Source organism: Monodon monoceros, unplaced genomic scaffold (genome assembly GCF_005190385.1).
Source record: "Monodon monoceros isolate NGI ecotype Baffin Bay Population unplaced genomic scaffold, NGI_Narwhal_1 Super_Scaffold_14, whole genome shotgun sequence".
Lineage (NCBI taxonomy): Eukaryota > Metazoa > Chordata > Mammalia > Artiodactyla > Monodontidae > Monodon > Monodon monoceros.
The window spans coordinates 25,161,148-25,169,842 of NW_021703770.1; the positions used below are offsets into that span (position 1 = coordinate 25,161,148).

Below are 8,695 nucleotides of genomic sequence, written 5' to 3' on the forward strand. Positions count from 1 at the left end.
AAAAAAAAAAAAAAAAAAAAAAAAAAAAAAAAAAAAAAAAAAGAGTTCTTAGTAGAGAAACAGTAAGACAAACTTATAGAAAATGTAGTAGGCAACAACACCTTTATGCCTCAGATGTACAATCTAAAAGTTGAAGTTCCCAGCAGTGCCATCCTGAACTTGGAATGTATAGCCTTCAGAGGTAGTTTCTGGCACAACATTTTGATCTTCCTCCTCCTCTACAGAGAAATACTTCTCAATCAGGTTTAATGAAGCTTTGTACACAGACTCATTTTCATGGTTTTGTAGAGCTTAAATTTTGTCCAAACCTCCATATTCTTCAATCATTATACTAAGTTTCTCAGTTTTGCCTAGTTTCTCAGCAGCCTGAAAGGTATTTGAAATGGCATCCAGAATAACAAGAATAATTTTGGTATCTTTCACAGTTGGGAGGTTCATCAACGGCTCTATTATGCCACAACGAACAAGGTATATAATCTGCTCAACCGTTCCACCACGTGTATCAGTTTTGGAGTTTGTTAGCAGTGCTCCTGCATCTATTACAACCTAAGTCTGTTCATCTCTCCCATTGACAATATTCCCTATGGCTCTTTGCGCGGGAGTCACGATTGGCAATTCAGTAGCTCCTAAAAGCTTCACAAGTTTGGGTACAACCCCAGTTTTCACAACCATTTCAATCGGTTCATTTGGACCATCAGTAAGGTAGGAAATAGTCCAGCAGATATCAGCTAATACTTCTGGATCATCATGATGCAGGAGACGACCTAAAGGAGAAAGAATTTGCTCAACAGCATCTAAGGGGGGTGCAGGATTCTTGCTGCAACAAAGATTTGAAGTGTCCAGGTAAGATTATGTAAGTAACCACATCCTAAAGATGACATATCAGGAACCGCCAACAGCGGGTCAACCGCACCATACTTGATAACCTGGTCTTGGAAAACTGAACCATCACCTGCAATGTTTCCTAGAGCCCATACAGCCTTGTTCACTGATGTGACTGTGGGGAGACACCAGCAGAGAAACGAATGCTGGGATAGCATCTCCATCTACCACAACCTTGGTCTGTTCTGATGTCCCGGAAGCAATGTTACTGAGGGCCCAAGCAGATTCAAACTGAATGGGACTACAATCAGTTCTGCCCAAGAAGGTCACAAATTTTGGAATCAAACCAGCCCAGCTTATGTTGTCTATGGGGGGCTGTTTTTTCCTAGAAAGCACTTTCCTAGCAGCTTGAGTAGCTTGGAGCTGGCTTTCCAAATTGTTGCTATTTATGCCTTTGACAGCGTCATCAACAGACAAATTTACAGTGCCCTGGTTGTTGTGGTTTTCCTGCAGTGGAGAAGTAGCATCATCAGGAAAAGAGCTGACATTTCTCCTTTCAGCATCTGGTCATCCTTCTTAGCTTTCCTCAGCTCCACATTAATAACTTCTATTTGGTGCTGCCTCATTTCTGTACTGCCTTTCCCCTTGTTCTTGAATCTGTTAAGCAGGCAGCTGGCGAATTAGCATTCTCATTGGTGGACATGGTTATGAGACAAAGGGAGAAAGCTACACAGACAGCTTAAGCTTCCACAGGAGGTGGTATGGGGTGCACAGGCTGTGGGTCGGTTGCCTTCAAAACATCCACCACGGTCAGCCCAAGGATGGTGTCAACTGGTAACTTCTTAGAAATGTAAATACTCTTCTCCATCGCAAACTTACTGCACCAGAAATTCTGGGGGGGTTGGGCCCAGCAGTCTATGTTTTAACAAGCATGACCGATGATTCTGATGCACACTAAAGTTATAGAATCACTGGTCTAGGTGGTTTTATCCAAGACAAGCAATCATCGGGAAAGAACTGTGCCCTGAGGGAGAGAGACAGTGGGTCGTTGAGAGGTAAGGCAAAATCAAGTGTTGGGGAGGAAGAGATGTAAAGAGGGCATGGTCTAGCCCAGGCGGCAACATCAGAGGCTCCCCACCCTACCGTATCTCCCTGGAACCTACTCCCTAAATTCAACAGGAGGAGCACTAGTTCTACAGAAGGAAGACAACAAATCCAACACTTCTTCTTCTTGGTAGAAGAAGCCAAATTAATGGATTGGCTAAAATAAGAATTTTAAGTAAAATAAAATTTTAATAAAATATTTATTCACAAAGGAACAAAACAGAATGTTACAAACAAGAACCAGGAACAGAATCCTAAGCAGCCCGAATCTGGAGATTCTGAGTATGAAAAATACCATCGTTGAAATAAAAAACTCAAAAGGGGAGTTGAAAAGCACAAAGGACAGCGCTATGAAGAAAGTACCTTAAAAATATAGGTGGAGTGAATGAGATCTGAATGATACCATTTATATAAAGTAAAAGCACAGATAAAACAGCACAATATATATTCCCAAAACGTGTGTATGTATACAACTCAATGAACATAGATTAAAGAATAGAATAACTAAGGGGATGTGAAATTGGAGCAGGGTTGAAAATGAAGAAGAAAGATAAAATAAAATGAGAAAGGCCTTGAACAGACCATTGATGTACTCTGCTATGACAGAAAATGTGATAAACTCAGGTCTCTGCCTCTGAGGACCAAAAATAAGATCCTTTTTAAAAGAATCCTATTTTTAAAAGTTGTAATGGAATACACAAGATAATAATAGTTGTGTTAGTATAGGATAAGTTTATGGGCATATTTGTCCATAATTTTAAAACATTGTAATTTTTTCATTTTATAATAATATCTAGTCTAAAAATGAATGCTTTCCTCTAGGAAGTAATTTATATGCTGAGATACTCTGACTTTAATCAATTTATACATTTGCATTATTGAACTGACTTTTTTTGCAGTTTGAATCACATGAAAAACAGTACCTTCAACAATGCAATGCCATTTTAAGACATTAATCCTCAAGATAATAATACAGACTTTCCAGTCAGTAAATGTCATCCAAAAAGAGAAAATGTGTCTTCATTTAAATTATCTAAGCTTCTCAGACTTCTGTGTCAGTTGCTTTGTTTTATTCATAAAAAATTCCTTTTCTAGTGTTCAACCAGGTTAATGATGAACAGCCTTTACATAGTAAGATCAAATTGCCTGACATTTCTCTCTAGACGTATGTGAAAATTAGAACTGTCCCAATCTGCATTCTTGACAGCACGTTACTTTTGAATATTGCATTTAAATCTTGTGTTATTGTGCCAATATATTTTTGAGATGAAATTCATGTAACACAAAATTAGCCATTCCAAAGTATAATTTGGTAGCGTTTAGTATATTCACAATGGCATGAAACCATCACTGCTATCATTTCAAAATATTTTCATCATCACACAACATTGTAAATCAACTATACTCCAATATAAAATAAAAATTTAAAAAAATTTTCATCACCCCTGAAGGAGATTCTGTACCAATTTAAATAGTCACTTTCCAGTTCCCCTCCTCCCCTGCCTCTGGCAACTACTTTCAGTCTTTCTTTCTGTCTCTCTGCATTTCTCTATACTGGATATTTCATATAAATAGAATCATACAGTATGTTAGTGTTGCTTTTTTTTTTTTTTTTTTTGCGGTACGCGGGCCTCTCACTGCTGTGGCTTCTCCCGTTGCAGAGCACAGGCTCCGGACGTGCAGGCTCAGCGGCCATGGCTCACGGGCCCAGCCGCTCCGCTGCACGTGGGATCTTCCTGGACCAGGGCACGAACCCGTGTCCCCTGCATCGGCAGGCGGACTCTCAACCACTGCGCCACCAGGGAAGCCCTATGCTTTATATTTAAAAGTTTGTTTTAGTCATTTTTGAAAAGACTATCGCTGCTGCAAGTAGTTACGTGATTTACATTCTAAGCCTCAGTAAATTTGTTTGTTCAAGTGCATCTTAATCTAACCTGAGCATCCACTTGGAGAATGCTTTTTGTGGTCTGGGGTGACAGGAAGACACAATTTAATTGAGGGCATTCAAAGAAAGGTCAGGGCTAGAGACAAAGATTTGGAAGATATAGTCATAGAGGTAATAAATAGAGTTGTGGGAACAAATGAGACCTCAAAAGGAAAAAGAAAACAAAGGTGGAAGGAACAGAACATTAGTGAATGTTTACATTTAAGGGGACAGGGCAAACTTCAGCTAGGAAGACTTCTCTGTCAGGCAGGTAGTGTTAAACATCTTCTTCGTGCCACATTTTTCTTTACTCTCTCTAACGTAGCTCCTGTCAAACTGTTCCACTTTTTCTTGTTTACCTCCCTGTCCCCATTATTAGACTATGAGTTTTTTATGAGCTATATTCATCTCTCAATCACAAGCACTAGTTCTGAAACTTAGTACATCACGGGTTCTCAAAGGGTAAAGGGATTGATGGATGGATGGATGGATGAAAAGATGAGGGAAGGACATAGAGTGAAGGAGACAAAATGGAGGGTGAAAGATAGGGATCAAACCAGAACAGTGCTATAAAGGTAAAGGAAAGAAAGAATTTTAAGACCTACGATGTAAAAAAACAATCAAAAACCAAGAACAACCAACCCTACAATGTCTCTCATCACCTCTAAAATGTAATAAATCTAAAGCGAAGGGTTTGAAGGTTAACTATCTCAAAAGTACCTTATGAGATCATTGTTTATGTGTGATTCCTGGTAGTTCTAAATATATCCAGAATTTCAGAATCCAAACTCTTCTCACTTCTGATATTTTGATTCAAGACACCATCAACTCTCACCTGTGCTGTTGCAAATTTCTCCTGAATGATTTCTCTGCTTCCACCCTTGGCTTTCTATAGCCCATTTTGCAAAACAGCAGCCAGAATGATCCTTTGTGAACAGAAGTCAGGTCTTGCCACTCCTGTGCTCAAATCCTTCAGTGATTTCCCTTCTCACTCAGAGTGAAGCCAAAGTCTTTAAAATAGAACACAGTGCCCTACATGACTTCCCACTCTCCTCTACCATCCACCCCAAAATATTGCTTCTCCATCCTCTTCTCCTTCTCCTTTCCCCACTGCTGTCTCTACTGTAGCCACACAGACCTCCGTGTTATTTCTCCAACATTCCAAGCATGCTTCTGTTTCAGGAACTCTGTACCTGGAGTTTCCTCAGCCTGGAATTCTCTCTCCCCTGATATCCACCTGGCTCACTCCCTCATCTTCTTTGCTCAGTTGGCAACTTCTCCTGAGGACTTCTCAGTGAAGCCTTGCCTTCCACCCTATTTAAAATTGTAACCCATCCAGCACTCCCTCTGCTCCTTCCCTGTTATTTTTCTCCATAGCACGTGTCATTATCTGACATACTTTATTTTTTTTCTTTTTCTTAAACTTTTTATTTTATATTGGAGTATAGTTGATTAACAATGTTGTGTTAGTTTCAGGTATACAGTCAAGTGATTCAGTTACACATACACATGTATCTATTCTTTTTCAAATTCTTTTCCCATTTAGGTTGTTACAGAATATTGAGCAGAGTTCCCTGTGCTATACAGTAGGTCCTTGTTGGTTATCCGTTTTAAATATAGCTGACACACTTTATATTTGTCCATTTCAGTCCCCACATCTGCAAATCCTACTCATCCTTCAAAACCCTCCAGAATTTTACTATAGGTCCTCCCCAACAATGGTGACCCCCAACATTCGCTCCTGTTTCTGCAATCTACCAGACTTGATTATGCACCATATCACTTTTTACGGACAGTTGATTATTTCACACTGTTACACTAAGTGACCAGGTTTTCACTTGTTTTTACCCCTCAGCAAAGCTGTCAGCCTCTTGAAAGCAAACACCATCACGTGATTCTTTTGTATAGTCTCTCTTGCCACTCAATGCAGTCCTAAACAGATAACATGGTTTGGTTTCAATAAATATTTTAAGGAGCGAACAGGTAATATCAATAATACTAGTTACCATTTGTAGACTTATTACCACATGGCAGGCACAGTAACCCAGGAAACGATGTGGCATTATTACCGTTTTGCAGGTGAGAATTGAGTGGCTGGCCCGAGACCTTCGGTCTGTAGGAGACAAAGTAGAGGATCTAAACCGAGGTCTGTTTAACTCCACTGTCTACCTCCATCCCTTCTCCAAAATTAATAACTTCTATTCATTAAGCACTACTATGAACAAGGCACAATGCCAGACACTTTACTCATGTTTTCTCACTTCACCCTCAGAACAACACCATGGGGTAGATATTATCAACTTTGTTCTACAAATGAGAAAACTGTAGCTCAGAGTGTTAAGCCCCTTGGCTAAGAACCTATCCTGATAAGCGACAGTATCACAGTGTTGACCAGTCCGCTTAGTTAAAATGATCATATGAATTGTGCAGGTGCTGCTTTGCAATTCAGACACAAAACAGTTGGAATGAACAATTATACTCTGAATTCTCTGAGTTTTGTTGGAGCTTATGTAGCTCTTATCAGTAAATTCCAATGATCCCAGAAATTACCTCACTTTGTAGACTATTCCTCTCTCTTAATCTTTTATCAAGTCCTGGTATTTAACTTCTGCAACAGCAGAAAAGTGAATCGACAGGGTGATGACAGTCTCAAAGGGGATTTTCATAATCCCATTTGTTTTGGCCAGGTTTAATTTTAAACTAGAATAAGTGTGTTTCCTTCTCTCATTTGTATGTTTGTGAGTATTGTGTGTGTGTATGTGAGAGACAGAGAGAGAGACAGAGACAGAGACAGAGAGAAGGACAAAGGACAGAGAGAGGGAGGAAGGGTTAGCTCTTCCTCAATTCCTTAATTCCCAGAGTCTGAAAAAATATAACAGCTAGACCTTGCAAAACCCCTGGATTACCAGTGATAGTCAAGGAGCACCCCAAGAGGTATCGCTAACCTCCAAGAAGCTCTCTGAAGCCTGCCTTTGAGTGATTGAGGGATTGGGGGACAAAATTCAAATTCTGCCCTTAAGAAATCAGAACACTAGTCTTCAAAAGGAGAAGCCATTGAGAATAGAAAAATAAATTTAAAAATGAAAGGAAGATTTATTGAGCAGGGAACAGTGACTCCAAGAAAGAGAGAGAACAGAGAGCCTAAATCACATCTCTCAAACATGGGGCTCAATTGCATGGCTATTAATTCAAACCAGTGAATTTTCCTCCATTGAAAGGATTAGTAAAATGATAGCTCATTTCTCAAGTGCTGTCTATGGCCAAGTTGTGGTGTTTTTTGGGTTTGAGGGGTGTGTGTGTGTCTGTGTGTATCTGTGTAGGTGGCCGTGTGTGTGTGTGTCGGTGTGTGTGTGTCCGTGTCTGTGTGTGCCTGTGTGTGCCTGTATGTCCGTGTGTGTGTGTCTGTGTGTGTGTGTGTTTAGGAATAGCTTCAGCACAGCACTTTGATCATTATCAAACTACTCCTTTCATAGTATCACAGAGAAGTAATACGGCTTATGGGTTTACACAAAGCTTCAGAGGCCTTAGGGCCCCTCCCCTCTCTTCCTTCAGCCCCATTTGTCTGCACACAGCCACCCCCTCTGCCTGCCAGTGTGAGATTGCCAGTTGGGACAGAAACAGAAGGATTTCTGAGCCTCAAAAACCTCTGAAGCTTTATCCTCAGCTCAATAGAAAGTAGTTATATAAGACCTCTTGAATTAGAAAAAATTGTGCTTTAGTATTCAAATTATAAGTACATGGAACAGCCTGTTTTTCAGATCTGATTCTTTAGAATCAGTTATGTGATTCTTGAGAATCAGTTATTTAAAATTATAACTAGAAATACAAATACAATAAGAGAGAGAGAAGAAAAGTAGAGGAATGAGGGAAGGCAAGAGATTATAAAAAGGAGAGGAGGGAGGAGAGGTAGAGAAAAGTTTTCCCTGTTAGAAGCCAGGTTGTACTTTTTTATGTTGTTCACTCCTGCCATCTAGTGGTTGTCATGTAGTAATGCTTAAGTCAGATCTCTGAAATCACAAAAAAATAGAACTTTTTCTAAAAATAAATTTATTTATTTATTTTTGGCTGCATTGGGTCTTCATTGCTGTGCGTGGACTTTCTCTAGTTGCAGCGAGCAGGGGCTACTTTTCATTGCAGTGCACGGGCTTATTGCGGTGGCTTCTCTTGTTGCAGAGCATAGGCTCTAGGTGCACGGGCTCAGTAGTTGAGGTGCACGGGCTTAGTTGTTCCACAGCATGTGGGATCTTCCCGGACCAGAGTTCGAACCCGTGTCCCCTGAATTGGCAGGCGGATTCTTAACCACTGTGCCACCAGGGAAGTCCCAACAATAGAACTCTTGAAATAAAGATGTGATGAGTCATTCACCCGACCTCTGTAACAAGTTCCATCCCTTCCTCTGGTCTAGACATGATTGTGAATGGTCCGCATCTGTTAATGTCCACAGCATTTCAATACAGAGCCAAGGCTCCAAAGATTAAAGAAATTCTAAGAAGTTCCATGATCTCACTTACCCAGTGTCCCAACATTAGACAAGTTCCCAGAAAACTTACATCCTGGAATTCTAGCATTTCAACAAGTTCCTTTTTCTAAATATTGAATGATCCAATATAACTCCATTCCTTGCAAGATATTATTAAACCCAAGAGAAAATATTCTAATAAAATAGAACTATAGTCTCTAGGCACTGCTTCAATAATCAAAAACATCCCTTGCCTTTTTTATGCTTGATGGAAAGAGTACCTCGATTGTACATGATATAGTCTCTACTTTTAAATTTTTTTCAAGTTTTCTTTGTAATGAACTTGCTTCAAAATTGTTTTCTCAGAGACAAGACTTTTCCATTGC

At 39.8% G+C, this 8,695-nt stretch overlaps 1 pseudogene; it reads right to left on the reverse strand.

Moving 5' to 3' along the window:
- Window positions 1–123: 123 nt before the first annotated feature.
- Window positions 124–1,525, reverse strand: LOC114895595 (annotated as a pseudogene).
- Between the last annotated feature and the right edge of the window lie 7,170 nt (window positions 1,526–8,695).